The sequence below is a fragment of the Balaenoptera ricei genome, chromosome 3 (assembly GCF_028023285.1).
Source record: "Balaenoptera ricei isolate mBalRic1 chromosome 3, mBalRic1.hap2, whole genome shotgun sequence".
NCBI classification, from domain to species: Eukaryota; Metazoa; Chordata; class Mammalia; order Artiodactyla; family Balaenopteridae; genus Balaenoptera; species Balaenoptera ricei.
The window spans coordinates 173,152,344-173,170,354 of NC_082641.1; the positions used below are offsets into that span (position 1 = coordinate 173,152,344).

At 43.6% G+C, this 18,011-nt stretch overlaps 1 protein-coding gene across 1 annotated transcript in view; it reads right to left on the minus strand.

The window, feature by feature from the left end:
* The window catches only part of CACNA1A (calcium voltage-gated channel subunit alpha1 A), a 236,845-nt gene that overhangs the window by 134,830 nt on the left and 84,004 nt on the right, over positions 1-18,011 (minus strand). The window lies entirely within an intron of this gene.

Below are 18,011 nucleotides of genomic sequence, written 5' to 3' on the forward strand. Positions count from 1 at the left end.
CTGCGCCACCAGGGAAGCCCAGGACTTGTCTTAAACTAGGAAAAAATCAGGGAAGACACAGATGGTTGTCTACTCGATAGCCAATCCCACCCCTTCCCTTGCTAATGGAGCCCACCTTCCATCAAAGAGGCAGAAAATACCCAATAGTCTCTTTCTCCCAGGATTCCTTGCAATGGGAGCACTGGTCACATGACCCAGTCTTGCGCTTAACAGGATCTGAGTGAAAGTCTGCTGGGTGCTTCTGGGAAAGTTTCCCTTCTTTGAGAAGAGTCACAGGGCAGGAGACAGCCCTTCCTCTTCTTTGGCCGGATGCTTTTGCGCCTACACAGGATGGCTGGGTAGACATCTTGGAACCGTGAGTAGTAAAGGTTACCAAGAAAAGTCCTTACACTGAAGATGGCAGAGTGGAAAGATGGAAAGGATTCCTTGGAGACATTGCTGAGCTGCAGAACCAACACTGCAACCAAGCTCCCAGCCTGCAGACTTCTTGTAATGTGGATAACAAACACTCTTCCTAGCAGTTAAGAGCCCAGAGAGCCCTGGTTCAAATCCCAGTTCTGCCAATCACTAGCTGTGTGGCCTTGGGCAAGATATTCAACTTCTCTGTGCCTCAGTTTCCTGAGCTGTAGAATGGGGATGATCATAGTACTTCCCTTTATAGGTGTGGGAATTTAGGTGATATGTTTAGCACTGTGCTTGGAATTTAGTCAGTTCTATATAAATGTTTGCTATCATCATCATCATCACCATTTAAATTTTTATTTTGTTACTTGCCCCTAAGTTATACCAGAACTGACTGATCAAGGAACCAAATTCATTGAGTTTATTCTCTTTGCCAGGTTATATGCTAATGGCCTTACATACTGAGGTCCCATTTTATGCCTCAGCATATTTACCAGGTGAATGCTCTACACTCAGTTCATTGACAGGGGAACCGAGACACTGAGGGGTTAACTACTTGCCCACAGTCACACAGCTAACATGTGGTGCCTGTATCCTGAGTCTGGCTTTGCTGCACCTAGGGAGCCTAGGGCCCAGCGAGAGCCCCAGACTGCTGCCCCTGGTTAACTCCACCACACCCACTTACCCTCTCCTGGGACCTCAGCCAATTTTATACCTCCACTAACCTAAGTGTAAGAAGGAGCTAGATTTTTCTCTAGCTGGCTGGAAGTCAGAATGTCAATAAATATTTGCAGAGGAGCAACTACTATGTGCCAGGTGGGTGAGGAGGGGAACATGTGCAAAGGCCCTGGGGCTGGAGAGACCTTATGGTGAAGAGTGAAGTTACCAGATGAGAGGGAGGGGCAGGGGACACGAGAATGAGAAGGAGATGTTAGCGTGGTTGGAAAGCAGGGGAGAGGAGGGGGGATGTCGTCAAACCCCTGACCTCTGGTTAGAAGAAGCACCTGCCCACACTATTTACAATAGCCAAGACATGGAAGCAACCTAAATGTCCATCGAAAGATGCATGGATTAAGAAGATGTGGAACATATACACAACGGAATATTACTCAGCCATAAAAAAAGAATGAAATAATGCCATTTGCAGCAACATGGATGGACCCAGAGATTATCACACTAACTGAACTAAGCCAGACAGAGAAAGACAAATATCATATGACATAATATGATATCACTTATATGTGGACTCTAAAAAATGATACAAATAAACTTATTTACAAAGCATAAATAGATCCACAGACATAGAAAACAAACTTACCGTTACCAAAGGGGAAAGGAAGGAGAAGGATAAATTAGGAGTTTGGGATTAACATATACACACTATATATATAAAATAGATAAACAACAAGGACCTACAGTATAGCACAGGGAACTATACTCAATATTTTATAATAACCTATAAGGGAAAAGAATCTGAAAAAGAATACATATGTGTGTGTGTGTGTGTATATATATATATGTAAGAATGTATATACATACATATATATGTATAACTGATTCACTTTACTGTACACCTGAAACTAACACAACACTGTAAATCAACTATACTTCTATAAAAAAAAATTTTTTTAATTAAAAAAAGAAGCACCTGCCCTCATAGATCTGGGTCCAATCTTCCTGAGATGAGTATTTAGGAGCATAACTACTTCCCGTACAGTCTATATTCTTGCCATTCATAGATTTTGCAAATCTTCTTCAAGTTCATTCTTATATCACCTAGATTTTAGCTTCTCTTGGGAAAACTATTTCTAAAATTCCTTTTTTAAACCCTCAAATGCAGAGAGTTGAGACAATCGCTTTTTCAGTTCATGGCATAGCTCCGCCTTTGGTCTGTGCAATACCCCTCTCTTGTTCGTTCGTTCGTTCATTCGTCATTCATTCCTTTTTATCTCCATATTCTACTTTCATTCTTTTCCCCCGAGACAACTGATATGTCTAATTTTGTCTTATTGGAGTGCATTCTTGTAAAACGTGTTTTATTTTGAGTGCATATATTTCAAGTTTACACGAATGGCATGAAGTTAGGAATATTCTGTTGTTCTCTGTTTTCAGCCAATGAAAACAGAACAGCAGACGTGCATTCCGGGGCTCTCGCTGGTCCCCAGGCCCCCTAGGTGAAGCCGCCACATCCCACCTCCCCATCCCCCAGGGACAGACACCAGGCGGCCTCCAGATCCTCTTCCACAGATGGCGATGGAGTGAATATGCCCATACTCAGTCCTTACAGACCCAGTGAAAGTCTCCCTGAGATGGGTGGCTGGGAGCATCTGGACTTAATTGGACTAGGCACTGCCCATGACCCTCCAGAGGGGCCACCCAGGCCACGCCCCCATGAGTGGGGAGGATCTTCCTCTGTCCCCACATCCCACTGACCCTTGACTTAACCACCTTTCTAATTTTTTCCACTCTAAGAGGCATGCAGAGATACTGTTTTCATTTTCATCTTTCTGATTACAAGTGATTTTGAGTACCATGTCATCTACTGATTAGCTTTTCAGACTTCTCTTCCCTAACCTGTCTGATCACATTTTTTGCCTGCTTTCCTCTTGGGGTTGCTGTGTTATTTTTGGTTTTGGTTATTATTATTATTTTTATTGAAGTATAGTTGATTTACAATGTTGTGTTAATTTCTGCTGTACAGCAAAGTGATTCAGTTATATATATATATGCACATTTTTTTTCATATTTTTTTCCATTACGGTTTATTAGAGGATATTGAATATAGTTCCCTGTGCTACACAGTAGGACCTTGTTGTTTACCCAGTCTATGTATAATAGTTTGCATCTTCTAGTCCCAAACTCCCAATCCAACCCTCCCCCGATCCCCCCACTTGGCAGGGGTTGCTGTGTTATTGTTGTTGACTATTCCCCCCATAGCCTTTTTTTTTTTTAAGAGTAACATATATATTTTTTAAAATTAATTAATTAATTAATATTTATTTTTGGCTGTGTTGGGTCTTCGTTTCTGTGCGAGGGCTTTTCTCCAGTTGTGGCGAGCGGGTGCCACTCTTCATCGCGGTGCGTGGGCCTCTCACTATCGTGGCCTCTCTTGTTGCGGAGCACAGGCTCCAGATGCGCAGGCTCAGTAGTTGTGGCTCATGGGCCTAGTTGCTCCGTGGCATGTGGGATCTTCCCAGACCAGGGCTCGAACCCGTGTCCCCTGCATTGGCAGGCAGATTCTTAACCACTGCGCCACCAGTGAAGCCCCCCCCTGTAATCTTGATCAGTGCTGCCCAATATGGTAACCATCGGCTGCATGTGGCTATTGAGCTCTCGAAATATGGCCAGTGTGAGTGAGAAGCTGAGTTTTAAATTGTATTTACTTTTAATTCATTTCCATTAAAAATAGTCACATGTCATAGAGAACACGTTTGTGGCTGCCAAGGGAGAGAGGGGGTAGGAGAGGGATGGATTAGGAGTTTGGGACTAGCAGGTGCAAATTATTATATATAGAATGGATAAACAACAGGGTCCTACTGTATAGCACAGGGAACTATATTCAATATCCTCTAATAAACCATAATGGAAAAGAAAAAAAAAAGTCACATGTGCCTAGGGGCTCCCATAATGAACAGCTGTGAGCTATTAATCCCTGGTCACTTTTTTTTCTACCATCCATCCTATGCACTGTTTACAAACACTACTTTAGTTCTTACCACATGTCAGGTGTTATTTTAAATGATTATAAATATTAACTCATTTCAAACTCCTAACAGCCCATAGGTAGATGCTATTCTCTCCATTTTTATCGATTAGAAAACTGAGGCACAGAGAGGTGGAGTAACTTGCTCAAGGATTCGTAGGACATTGTACAGCTAGGATCTGGATCTGGGAACCAAAGTGTCCCCATTATGTTCTTATTTAAACAGAACATCTTAGTTTTCATATAATCAAGTTTTTTGTTTTGTTTTGTTTTGTTTTTTTGCTTTAGAGTTTGTGCTTTTAAATTTGAGAAGTCCTTCCCCCTCCCTGGGTGGCACAGATATTCTCCTGCCTTTTCTCCCTTAATGTGAAGTTCTTACCACTCACACAATGTCCTCTCAAGCGCCTTAACATTTGCATGGAACAGTTCTTCCTCTTATTTGTCTTTTAAAGTAGAGGATGGCACAAAAGGGCACGTTTCTATTTTGGGTGATTCCTGAAGCTGTGTTAAAGTGCAGTGTTTTCTTAAATAAAAAGGAGCAGAAGCAGATGCAAAAGCCCCAGAAGGTGCTAGGTAAGTGATTCTAGAAAAGACGAGAGCCACAGAGGGGTGAGTTTGCTGGGGACGAAAAGGGGATGGATGTTGAGTGAAGGTCTGTGGATCTGGAGATGAGCAGGTCGTGGTGGGCCTCCTGAAGGGCCTTATTGCATTGCCTTGCTGATTGCAAGGCTGAAGGAGGTAGCAGAAGAGAAGCCTCTCCTTGAGAGAGACTGGGATGAGAAGAGGGGGGAAGAGAATGTGGCAACTTGAGGGAGGTGGGGGAAGAGTGTCTTCCAAATAGAGGAGATCTGTCCGAGTTTGCAAGCAAAGAGCCTTGTGTCCCCGGAGAAAGAGAGCCTGAAGATCCAAACGAGATATTTGATGGAGTAAAGCTCTCAAGGAAATGGATAACTACATTCTCAATTTAATTCCCAGACATTTAGTGGGCACCTCCTACAGGAGAGGCACTTGTGGAGCAAAATAAAAACAAAAGCTAAACTCTCGCCCGCAGCTGGTGGGAGTTGCAATTGGTTCCACCACTTGGGAAAATTGTTAGGCAGTTTCTGCCAAAGCTAAACAGGTACCACCCCATGACCCAGAAATTCCACCCAGGAATACCTCCCAGAGAAATGGGAGCTGTGGTCACTGAATGACAAGTAGGAGTGTCAACAGCACTTTTTTCTGTAATAGCCCCAGAGTGGAAAGTATCCAAATGCCTACCACCAGCACAGTAGCTAAACAGCCATGAGAATGAATGACCTACAGCTACAGCTACAACATGGACGGATCCCACACATACAATGCAAGGGAAAGAAGCCAACGAGAGCACACCTTATGATCCCATGTGTTTACAATTCAAGAATAGCAAGGTCACCCGCCAGGGCAGGTGGGGGCTGGGAGCTGAGGCTCGGGCTTCGGAGGTCGGATCCCAGGGAGAGAACTGGGGTTGGCTGCGTGAACACAGCCTGAAGGGGGCTAGTGTGCCACAGCTAGCCAGGAGGGAGTCCGGGAAAAAGTCTGGAACTGCCTAAGAGGCAAGAGACCATTGTTTCGGGGTGCGTGAGGAGAGGGGATTCAGAGCACCACCTAAACGAGCGCCACAGATGGGCGCCAGCTGTGGCTATCAGCACGAACCCCAGAGATGGGCATGAAACGCTAAGGCTGCTGCTGCCGCCACCAAGAAGCCTGTGTGCGAGCACAGGTCACTATCCACAACTCCCCTCCTGGGAGCCTGTGCAGTCTGCCACTGCCAGGGTTCTGTGATCCAGGGACAACTTCCCCAGGAGAACACACGGCACGCCTCAGGCTGTTGCAACCTCACGCAGGCCTCTGCCACCAAAGGCTCACCCTGCATTATGTACCCCTCCCTCCCCCTGGCCTGAGTGAGCCAGAGCCCCCGAATCAGCTGCTACTTTAACCCCATCCTGTCTGGGCAGGGAACAGGTGTCCTCTGTAGCAGGGCAGAAAATAGCAGAAAAACTGAGGCAGAAGAACGGATAAGTGACCTGGAAGATAAAATAGTGGAAATAACTACTGCAGAGCAGAATAAAGAAAAAAGAATGAAAAGAATTGAGGACAGTCTCAGACACCTCTGAGACAACATTAAACACACCAACATTTGAATTATAGGGGTCCCAGAAGAAGAAGAGAAAAAAAAAAGGGACTGAGAAAATATTTGAAGAGATTATAGTTGAAAACTTCCCTAATATGGGAAAGGAAATAGTCAACCAAGTCCAGGAAGCGCAGAGTCCCATACAGGATAAATCCAAGGAGAAACAGGCCAAGACACATATTAATCAAACTATCAAAAATTAAATACAAAGAAAAAATATTAAAAGCAGCAAGGGAAAAGCAACAAATGACATACAAGGGAATCCCCATAAGGTTAACAGCTGATCTTTCAACAGAAACTCTGCAAGCCAGAAGGGAGTGGCAGGACATATTTAAAGTGATGAAAAGGGAAAATCTACAACCAAGATTACTCTACCCAGCAAGGATCTCATTCAGATTCGACGGAGAAATTAAAACCTTTACAGACAAGCAAAAGCTAAGAGAATTCAGCACCACCAAACCACCTCTATAACAAATGCTAAAGGAACTTCTCTAGGCAGGAAACACAAGAGAAGGAAAAGACCTACAATAACAAATCCAAAACAATTAAGAAAATGGTAATAGGAATATACATATCGATAACTCCCTTAAATGTAAATGGATTAAATGCTCCCACCAAAAGACATAGACTGGCTGAATGGATACAAAAACAAGATCCATATATATGCTGTCTACAAGAGACCCACTTCAGACCTAGGAACACATACAGACTGAAAGTGAGGGGATGGAAAAAGATATTCCATGCAAATGGAAATCAAAAGAAAGCTGGAGTAGCAATTCTCATATCACACAAAATAGACTTTAAAATAAAGATTATTACAAGAGACAAAGAAGGACACTACATAATGATCAAGGGATCAAGCCAAGAAGAAGATATAACAATTGTAAATATTTATGCACCCAACATAGGAGCACCTCCATATATAAGGCAAATGCTAACAGCCACAAAAGGGGAAATTGACTGTAACACAATCATAGTAGGGGACTTTAACACCCCACTTTCACCAATGGACAGATCATCCAAAATGAAAGTAAATAAGGAAACTTATTAAAAGCAACTATATGCCAAAAAAATGGACAACCTGGAAGAAATGGACAAATTCTTAGAAAAGCACAACCTTCCGAGACTGAACCAGGAAGAAATAGAAAATATAAACAGACCAATCACAAGCACTGAAATTGAGACTGTGATTAAAAATCTTCCAACAAACAAAAGCCCAGGACCAGATGGCTTCCCAGGCAAATTCTATCAAACATTTAGAGAAGAGCTAACACCTATCCTTCTCACACTCTTCCAAAATATAGCAGAGGGAGGAACACTCCCAAACTCATTCTACGAGTCCACCATCACCCTGATACCAAAACCAGACAAAGATGTCACAAAGAAAGAAAACTACAGGCCAATATCACTGATGAACATAGATGCAAAAATCCTCAACAAAATATTAGCAAACAGAATCCAACAGCACATTAAAAGGATCATACACCATGATCAAGTGGGGTTTATCCCAAGAATGCAAGGATTCTTCAATATATGCAAATCAATCAATGTGATACACCATATTAACAAATTGAAGGATAAAACCATATGATAATCTCAATAGATGCAGAAAAAGCTTTCAACAAAATTCAACACCCATTTATGATAAAAACTCTCCAGAAAGTAGGCATAGAGGGAACCTACCTCAACATAATAAAGGCCATATATGACAAACCCACAGCCAACATTGTTCTCAATGGTGAAAAACTGAAACCATTTCCACTAAGATCAGGAACAAGACAAGGTTGCCCACTCTCACCACTATTATTCAACATAGTTTTGGAAGTTTTAGCCACAGCAATCAGAGAAGAAAAAGAAAAAAAAAGGAATCCAAATCAGAAAAGAAGAAGTAAAGCTGTCACTGTTTGCAGATGACATGATACTAAACATAGAGAATCCTAAAGATGCTACCAGAAAATTACTAGAGCTAATCAATGAATCTGGTAGAGCAGCAGGATACAAAATTAATGCACAGAAATCTCTTGCATTCCTACACACTAATGATGAAAAATCTGAAAGAGAAATTAAGGAAACACTCCCATTTACCATTGCAAGAAAAAGAATAAAATACCTAGGAATAAACCTACCTAAGGAGACAAAAGACCTGTATGCAGAAAACTATAAGACACTGATGAAAGAAATTAAAGATGATACAAACAGATGGAGAGATATACTATGTTCTTGGATTGGAAGAATCAACATTGTGAAAATGATTATACTACCCAAAGCAATCTACAGATTCAATGCAATCCCTATCAAACTACCAATGGCATTTTTCACAGAACTCGAACAAAAAATTCCACAATTTGTATGGAAACACAAAAAACCCCGAATAGCCAAAGCAACCTTGAGAAAGAAAAATGGAGCTGGAGGAATCAGGCTCCCAGACTTCAGACTACACTACAAAGCTACAGTAATCAAGACAGTATGGTACTGGCACAAAAACAGAAATATAGATCATTGGAACAGGATAGAAAGCCCAGAGATAAACCCACGCACAGATGGTCACCTTGTTTTTGATAAAGGAGGCAAGAATATACAATGGAGAAAAGACAGCCCCTTCAATAAGTGGTGCTGGGAAACCCGGACAGCTACACGTAAAAGAATGAAATTAGAACACTCCCTAACACCATACACAAAAATAAACTCAAAATGGATTAAAGACCTAAATGTAAGGTCAGACACTATCAAATTCTTAGAGGAAAACATAGGCAGAACACTCTATGACATAAATCACAGCAAGATCCTTTTTGACCCACCTCCTAGAGAAATGGAAATAAAAACAAAAATAAACAAATGAGACCTAATGAAACTTAAAAGCTTTTGCACAGCAAAGGAAACCATAAACGAGACGAAGAGACAACCCACAGAATGGGAGAAAATATTTGCCAACGAAGCAACTGACAAAGGATTAATCTCCAAAATTTAGAAGCAGCTCATGCAGCTCAATATCAAAAGAACAAACAACCCAATCCAAAAATGGGCAGAAGACCTAAATAGACATTTATCCAAATAAGATATACAGATTGCCAACAAACACATGAAAGAATGCTCAACATCACTAATCATTAGAGAAATGCAAATCAAAACTACAATGAGGTATCAGGTCACATCAGTCAGAATGGCCATCATTAAAAAATCTACAAACAATAAATGCTGGAGAGGGTGTGGAGAAAAGGGAACCCTCTTGCACTGTTGGTGGGAATGTATATTGATATAGCCACTATGGCGAACAGTATGGAGGTTCCTTAAAAACTAAAAATAGAACTACCATATGACCCAGCAATCCCACTACTGGCCATATACCCTGAGAAAACCATAATTCAAGAAGAGTCATGTACCACAATGTTCATTGCAGCTCTATTTACAATAGCCAGGACATGGAAGCAACCTAAGTGTCCATCGACAGATGAATGGATAAAGAAGATGTGGCACACATATACAATGGAATATTACTCAGCCATAAAAAGAAACGAAACTGAGTTATTTGTAGTGAGGTGGGTGGACCTAGAGACTGCCATACAGAGTGAAGTAAGTCAGAAAGAGAAAAAGAAATACCGTATGCTAACACCTATATATGGAATCTAAAAAAAAAAAAAAAAAAAAAGAATGGTCATGAAGAATCTAGGGGCAAGATGGGAATAAATACGCAGACCTACTAGAGAATGGACTTGAGGATACGGGGAGGGGGAAGGGTAAGCTGGGACAAAGGGAGAGAGTGGTATGGACATATATACACTACCAAACGTAAGATAGATAGCTAGTGGGAAGCAGCCGCATAGCACAGGGAGATCAGCTCGATGCTTTGTGTCCACCTAGAGGGGTGGGATAGGGTGGGAGGGAGGGAGACCCAAGAGGGAGGAGATATGGGGATACATGTATACATATAGCTGATTTGCTTTGTTATACAGCAGCAACTAACACAACATTGTAAGCAATTATACTGCAATAAAGGTGTTAAAAAAAAAAAGAATAAGCAAGAATAATCTGTGCTGTACCATAGCAGGATGGGGTTACTGGCAACTGGAGGTGAACGAGAGGGTTTCTGGAGATTAAGGATGTTCTGTTTCTTGAATTATGTGCTGGTTACATGAGTACGTTCAGTTGTTGAAAATTATTCAAACTGTATTCATATACATGTGATTTTCTCTTTGTACGTCCTACTTCTAAATATAAAGCTAAAACCCACAGACTTAGAAAGGAGCTAACATTTATTCAGTGCTTGTTGTGGGTCAGGTGGTGTGCATTATTTTATCCAATCCTCATGACGACCCTATGAGGTAGGGCAGAAAGTATCTGGTATACTTTTCAGATCAGAGAGGTTAAGTCACTGCTCCAAGCTCACACAGCTAGTACATGGCTGAGCTGGGTTTTGATCCCCTGTTCCATTCACTTCTAACTACTCTGCCATACTTCCCAGGCTTGGGAAAGTGATGGGACATGGACATCTCTGAGACAGAGGAGAAAAAGGAAACAAAAAAGAGATGATGATCCCAGGAAAATTGAAAGGAAGGGAGTTCATAAAAGTGACTACCAACAACTCAAGAAAAAGTTGGCAAGATCCTAAGGAATCATGGAAACGTGGGAAGCAGATGTGGGGTGAATTTAATAAGGCATTGACTAATGATGAAGAAGCATTGAGGGATACTGAAGATCCAGCGAAAGGGATACCGTGCAGGAAAGAAAGGTTTTCTTGTGCCATTCTGGCCTCAGTGGTCATTTCCCAATATGGCAACAATGAACACTTTATACAGTCTTACTTTTCCATAGCCCCGTTCATGGGCATGGTCATCATGGAAAATGAGCTGACACCCACATCGATGATGAGCAAGCTGGGGTTCCAAGAGGTCAAGTGTCCTGTCTGAGATCACACACTGGTTACGTTTCAGAGCTGACCCTGAACTGAAGCTTTCTGACTCTACTCTGCCCCAAGGGCTAAGGTCTCTATCCCAGCAAAGCTGCTCATTCAACCTCCCTGCTTCTCCCTCCGCTCCTTTATCCAGAGAATCTCCTCCCCACCAATCTACACTCTGCCCCGCTTCAAAACTGCCTCTTTGGGCTTCCCTGGTGGCGCAGTGGTTGAGAATCCGCCTGCCAGTGCAGGGGACACGGGTTCGAGCCCTGGTCTGGGAAGATCCCACATGCTGCGGAGCAACTAGGCCCGTGAGCCACAACTACTGAGCCTGCGCGTCTGGAGCTTGTGCTCCGCAACAAGAGAGGCCGCGACAGTGAGAGGTCCGCGCACCGCGATGAAGAGTGGCCCCCGCTTGCCACAACTAGAGAAAGCCCTCGCACAGAAACGAAGACCCAACACAGCCATAAATAAATAAATTAAATAAATAAATAAATAAATTTAAAAAAACTGCCTCTTTCACTGTCCAGTCTCACCCCTGACTCCCTTCTATTCCATCTCATAACCTGCAGGGCCTCAGGTTACATCAGAGCCACGCCAGCCCATGAAACTTTCTGTGAACATTTCAGGAACATTCTATTCTGAGCTGTCCAATATGGCAGTCAACAGCCATGAATTAAAATGTGACTAAGCAATTAAATTTTTCGTTTCATTTAATTTTAATTGATTTACATTTATATCTAAGTAGCCATGTGTAGCTAGTGGCTACTCTGCTGTATCGTGCAGTTCTAACAGTCGCATTATAGAGTGGATTACATCATCGAGGGCATGCAGTTGGTCACACACTGGTGTGTGCTGATTATTCCCCGTTTGCCGCCCCCCAGATCCATTCTCTAGCTTGCTCTTGCCCTGCCAGATCAGCCCTGGGGACTACATCTCCCAGAATACTTGGTTCTGGTTCCTGTTGGGTTGGCCAGTGGGAGGCGCCGGCAGAAGATGAGGGAGAGAGGTTGGAGTATTGCTTCCGTACTCTTTCCCTGGTTCTGAGCCTAGCCCTTCCTGTGTGGCTCTGCCTTCATGGGGTTCCAGGAGTGTAGGGACAGCAATGACTTCCTTCACGGGATCTCAACATCCATGACCTGTTTCCTTGACCTGCCCTCACCTCTTAAGGAGTTTCTTCATGACAGGCTTTTCATATGAAACCACTTGGTGGGTGGATTCTGTTTCCTGTTGGGACCTTGACTGATAAAAGGGGAAATGGCTGGGGCTTCCCTGGTGGCACAGTGGTTGAGAATCTGCCTGCCAATGCAGGGGACACAGGTTCGAGCCCTGGTCTGGGAGGATCCCACATGCCGCAGAGCAACTAGGCCCATGAGCCACAACTACTGAGCCTGCGCGTCTGGAGCCTGTGCTCCACAACAAGAGAGGCCGCGACAGTGAGAGGCCCGCACACCGCGATGAAGAGCGGCCCCCGCTTGCCACAACTAGAGAAAGCCCTCGCACAGAAACGAAGACCCAACACAGCCATAAATAAATTGAAAAAAAAAATGTGGAGCTTGACTGTCGTGAAGACCCACAGCAGAGACTGCTTTTTGTTTCTTCTTCCTGGGCACTTAGCTAGATTACATTTCCCAGCCTTGCAGGTAGGTGTGGCCATGTGACTAAGTTCTGGCCAGTGGAATGTGAGGAGAAGTGATGTGGCCTGGCCCAGAAACATTTCCCTTGTGCTCTCCTCCATACTGTTTTCCCTTCTGGGGCTTCATGTCAAGGAGCCCAGAGACCTTGGAAGCCATGGGTTGAAGATGAGGAGCCATAATACGGAAGGAGCCTAGGCTTTTTGCCTCTCTACTTGGAAGAAAGCTGCGCACTGCTCAAGAAAACTCACTTTGGATTTTGTGTGTGCAAGAACTAAACTTCCATTGTGCTTGAGCCCTTAAACATTTGGACATTTGGGGCATTTTTTGTTACAGCAATAAGGAATATCTAATACACTTCCTAGTATCTCTTTTTTTTTTTTTTTTTTGGCCACACCGTGCAGCTAGTGGGATCTTAGTTCCCTGACCAGGGATTGAACCCAGGCCCACGGCAGTGAAAGCACAGAGTCCTAACCACTGGACCACAGGGAATTCCTACACACTTCCTAGTATCTTAACTTATTTAATACACAGTGACTAATACACTTGTGCATCTAAAATGTCAGCTGCATGAGGCCATGCAGACTATCATCTGTCTCTTGTTCACTGATGGACCCCCAGTGCCTAGAACAGGGCCACTCAGTACATGCTGGGCCTCAATAAGTATCTGTTGAATGAGCCAAGAGCTTCGATGTTTCTTTCCAGCTGAGTGAAATGCAGAAAAGCATAGCAGATGTGAGCTCTGGCTCTGAGGTGGGAAGGGGCTGGGTTTATAGCCTGTCCAATTATTTACTAATTTTTTACACTGGGCAAATTCCCAAGCCTCAGTTTCCTCACAGGGAGAATGGAGAATTATATAAAAGCTTTTTCTTCTTACGGACAGTGGCAGGATTAAATGTGACCATTCATGAAAAGTGCTGAGCACACCGCCTGATGCATAGTAAGCCCTCAGGAAGTAGCGGTCACGATGATCTGAACTTCTCTCCTTCCCCCGGCAAACCAAAAGCTCTGAAACCGCCTGTGCAATTGACCCTGACAAATTTCAGGCCCCAAGGGATTGGGAGTGGGGGAGGGGAGAATCAGGGCTTGAGCCTGGGATTATAGCCAAAGACCAACTCAGGAAATGCTATTACATTCCCATGACCCTTTTGCTGTCCCAGGAGGGCTCGACACCCCGTTTCTCATTCTGACCTCAGACTAACTCTGCAGGAATTAGCCCTGCTGCTTTGGGGCTCAGATCAGCTGCTTCTGCATCAGGGAGTTCCACTGGGGACCCGGAATTTGGAGGGCCTGGTGGAGTCCTCAGGAGTAACAGAGAGAACAAGCTGTTGTTTAATTAAGGGCATCCCACATTTTGTGGGGGGTATTCTTATTAATATAACCAGCCTGGAGGTATGGGTGATTGGACACATGCCTTAGAACTGATTGGGTTTTTCTCCTTCATTAATTAAAATGTGAATCATAGCTGAGTCACTGAAGAAGGAAAACGGTCAATGAACAATTCCGACTTCCTCCCTCCTTCCTTGCTCGGAGAGATGAGTCAGCAGAAGTCCAGATCCAAAAATGAGAAGGAAAAAAAAAAAGCAGAAGAGACGCAGGGCTTGGAGAGCAAGCAGCAAAATGAACCTGAGTCAGTTTATTCTTTGTCTTAGAAGAATGTCCCCAAATTCCCGTCCCAAGGCCAATCAGCCAAACCCCCTAGTGAGCATGCCTCTGTTTCTCATTTTTACACAGACCTACAGGCACCCTGAGTTCTAAACAAGCCCTGACAATCTCCTTTCTTGCTTTCTTCAGGCAAAGGCAGGCTCCTCCCCATGCCAAGACCACCTCACATCTCCATTCTTCTGCTTCATTTTGCCCACAAAGCCCAAGCTCCCCTTGGAATTCGTACATCATGATCACATTTCATAAACTAACGGAAGACTGAGGAGCCATGTTGCCCCTAGTCAATAGGAGAGGGCCATGGGGAGCAAGATTAGAAGATTCCAGAAGTGGGGGTACATTTCAGGATCAGGGCAGCCATGGAGGCTAATGGCTAAACACATGGCACCTGGAGCCCGGCAGGGTCTAAATCCTGGCTCTGCATAGCCCTGGGAGAGTTAGTCCATTTTTCTAAGCCTCAGTTTCCTCATCTATGAAATGGGGATAGTAAGGAAACCTACTCACAGTAGAATATGAAGTAAGCACCCATTAGAAGTTAGCAATGATAATATTCATTAGAAAAAAAAATAATCCAGCAATTCCTGCTTTACCCGGAAGGTCAGTAGGATGCATAGTGCCTGGCAGACATACTCAAGCAGGTGTGTGTGTGTGTGTGTGTGTGTGCGTGCAATTTCCCCAGCAAAACTGCCTGATCACACATAACATCCCACACTTCACTTTTGATTTCTGCTTCATGAATTTTCAAGAGGATTATTTTCATTTTCAAATTCCCAGGGGTTTCACCAATTACCCCTGTCTTGATACTTTGATATTCAAACCACTCTCTTAATTTTAAAGAGCTTATGGTGTCTTTGTCCTTGTCAATTTTCAACTAGATGAACAATGTTCGGGTCCCATCTGTTAAATGTCTCCCATCCAAGTACTAACCAGGCCCGACCCTGCTTAGCTTCCGAGATCTGGTGCGTTCAGGGTGGTGTGGTCGTAGATCATCAGTTAATGTCTTAGGGTGTGATTTCAGCGGTTTGCTACCATCATGCTCACGGACTTTATGAAATCCTGCATTTTTAAAATAAGGTTGGCAATTTCAAAGTCACTCTGCCTTGGACTTGCACTATATTGTAGGATAATATTTAACAATCTAGAACAGTGGTTCTCAATCAGGGGCAATTTCAGCTCCCTGGGGACGTTTGGAAATATCTGGAGACATTCTGATGATACAGCTGGGGGGTGCTACTATTGGGGTCTAGTGGGTGGTGGTCAGGGACGCTGCTACACATCCTACAATGAACAAGACAGAAAGAATGATATGGTCCTAAATGTCAACTGTGTTGCTGCTGAGGAAACTCTGATCTAGAACCTTATTAATAAGAATGAGGACCCAATGGACCCTAGTTGCTCTGGGGTGAGATATTTGAATCGGGACTCATTTTTACAAGTGGTCAGTTCCTTCCTGACCAAAAAGTGGATTATGCCAATTTTTGGACTTCTCTGCCTCCAACCAGCATAATGAATTTGTGCTAAGCTTGGGGCTTTGCAGCCAGACTGCCTGGATTCCAATTCCAGCTCTGCCACTTCCTAGCTGTGTGACCTTGGGCAAGTTACTTAACTACTCTGGGCTTCAGTTTTATTGTCTATAAAGGGTGGCTAATAATAGTGACCACTGAACAGTAATGTGACATGAGATGAGTTGATACTTAGTACAGTGCATGGTATACAGTGAGTTGGAGGATGGGTGGGACGTGAACTAAATCCCTGGTACAAACGTGGTACCAATCTGCCCAATTAAGATTTACATTCCCCTTCCATAGGGTGGCTGGGAAATGGCTGCCTAGTCAGAAACTACATTTCCCAGCCTTCTTTGAATCTAGGTGGGGCCATGTGACTAAATTCTGGCCAATGGAATGTGAGCGGAAGTGAGGGTCACCACTTCCTGGCCTAGCCTTTAAATACCTCCCACTGCACTCTCCCTTTCCCCCACTTGCTGGCTGGATGTGGACTCTTAGGGTAATCTTAGAAGCCACATGTTCAAGAAGGCAGAGACTCCATCAGCCTTGATGGAGTCTGCATGGAGCAGAACCATACTTGCACCTCCTACCCTTCCACCCCATCCTATCCCTCACAAGTTGTACTTTAGAAGTTTATTTCTCACTCATGTATACTCTTAAGCCAAAGATTTTTGGTTTTATTTGTTATAGCAGCTGGTGTTAACTAATACAGCCTCTTCCCTCATCACTGCCTTTTCTCTACCTACCAGCAAATATCGTCATCTCCCCACCATCTGACCAGCTTCAAGATGACTCTGGAATCCTTTCCTTCATACCTTCCCTATGACCTGGCAGGTAAGCTGGAGAGAAAGCCCCTACTCCCAGTGGAGGTGGAGAAGGGGGATGGGTTCCCCAGGCTAGGATCTTAGTGAATATATTATATGAGATACAGGAACAACAAGGAACCCAAGGGTCCTGCTTCCTCAACCAAGTTTTGGATCTCAGGCCAATTCATGGGAGCAAGTGAAACTTCCCCCAAATGAAATTCAAACTCATATTAGTACCACCGAATGGCAGTAATAGATGCCAACACCCCGGTAGTCTGCTCAAATGACCTTCCCTATGAAGCCTATCCTGACCATCCCATTGAATACTGCATCCCGTACCCCTACTCAACATTCTTAAGTTTCTTTACCCAATTTTACTGTTTTTCCCATGGCAACCCCTCCTTTTAGCACACCATTGTTATAGTATATGCCCCCCCCCCCACCAAGATCATAAGAGTGATGAGGTCTCCCCATCACCTAAAACAGTGCCTGGCCCATAATAGGTGTTCAATAAATCAATTGATAGATGATAGATAGATAGATAGATAGATAGATAATAGATAGATAGATGTTGATGTAAGTGCTTGCCCTGTGCCTGGAACATTCTAGGTGCTTCACATATACGAACTCATTTTAAGGCTCACAACAGTTTGACAAAGTGTAGATTATAATCATCCCCATTTTACAGATGAAAAAACACGTTCAGAGAAGGCACCCAGCCAGGAAGTGAGAGAGCCAGAATCTGAACCCAGATCATTTCAGTCTAGGTCTTCTGTAATTTGCTTTGTTTGAGCCCATGTCACAGAGTCAACTAATCCTGGATGAGCATGAGGGGAACCTAAAGCAGAGCTGTTTATTTATTTTAGTTTGAAAAATATATGATGTGTGAATATGGCTAGGCTCACAAAATTGTAATTGGGGACCATTATAAGGGTGGAGAAGTATGTGTGATCAATCTTGGCCCCTCCACTCACCAGCTGTGTGACCTGAGGGCAGTAACTTAACCTCTCTGTGCCTCAGTCTTATCATCTATGAAATGGGTTGTTGGGAGGACAAAAATACGTTAATATTTGTAAAGTGCACAGAACAGGTTCATAGTCACACGCACACATGGACACACAAATGTGCACATATTCACACACAAACATAGAAAGGTTCATAGTAAGTTTCAAGTAAGCTATACAAGTGTCCATTAAAGAAAGAATTATCACAGTTCCCACCTGAGGCTCGGAGAAGTGGGGCAGGCCACCTGAGAG